Here is a 475-nt window from a genome sequence, read left to right as displayed (position 1 = left end):
GGGGGGGGGGGGGTACGCCGTGCGCGTAGTTGGCATAAGATATGTGCACACTTTGCCCCCCTTTATGTACGCTACTTAATTGCTAAAAACATACCATTTGGTTAGATTATTCAGATATTTAACTCTAAATTTAAACATATTTGAGGAATTAAAAGAAAGAATTTCAAAAACAAATATTGTCTGTTTAGCTTCTTTCGTAAAATGTTGGGTAAAGTGTTAAAACTATACGATTTGTATGGAAATAATATAATAAGGAATTATTTTACTAAATTATTTTGATAGTTTTAAATATCGTCTTTTTCTTTCTTTTAAATGTCGTTGTTTCTACAAGTATTTCATAAGACTTGGATCAGCTGATTTTCTGAATTTATATAATAATCCCCGGTTTTCAAAGAATACATTGCATACACAATGTAAGCGCGCGAAGTGACCAAAAATAGTTGTCAGTCTTACAATTACAAAGGTTGGCCATCGA

This window comes from Eurytemora carolleeae, unplaced genomic scaffold, assembly GCF_000591075.1.
Source record: "Eurytemora carolleeae unplaced genomic scaffold, Eaff_2.0 scaffold508, whole genome shotgun sequence".
In the NCBI taxonomy this organism is placed as follows: domain Eukaryota; kingdom Metazoa; phylum Arthropoda; class Copepoda; order Calanoida; family Temoridae; genus Eurytemora; species Eurytemora carolleeae.
Note: the sequence above shows the minus strand (reverse complement) of the source record.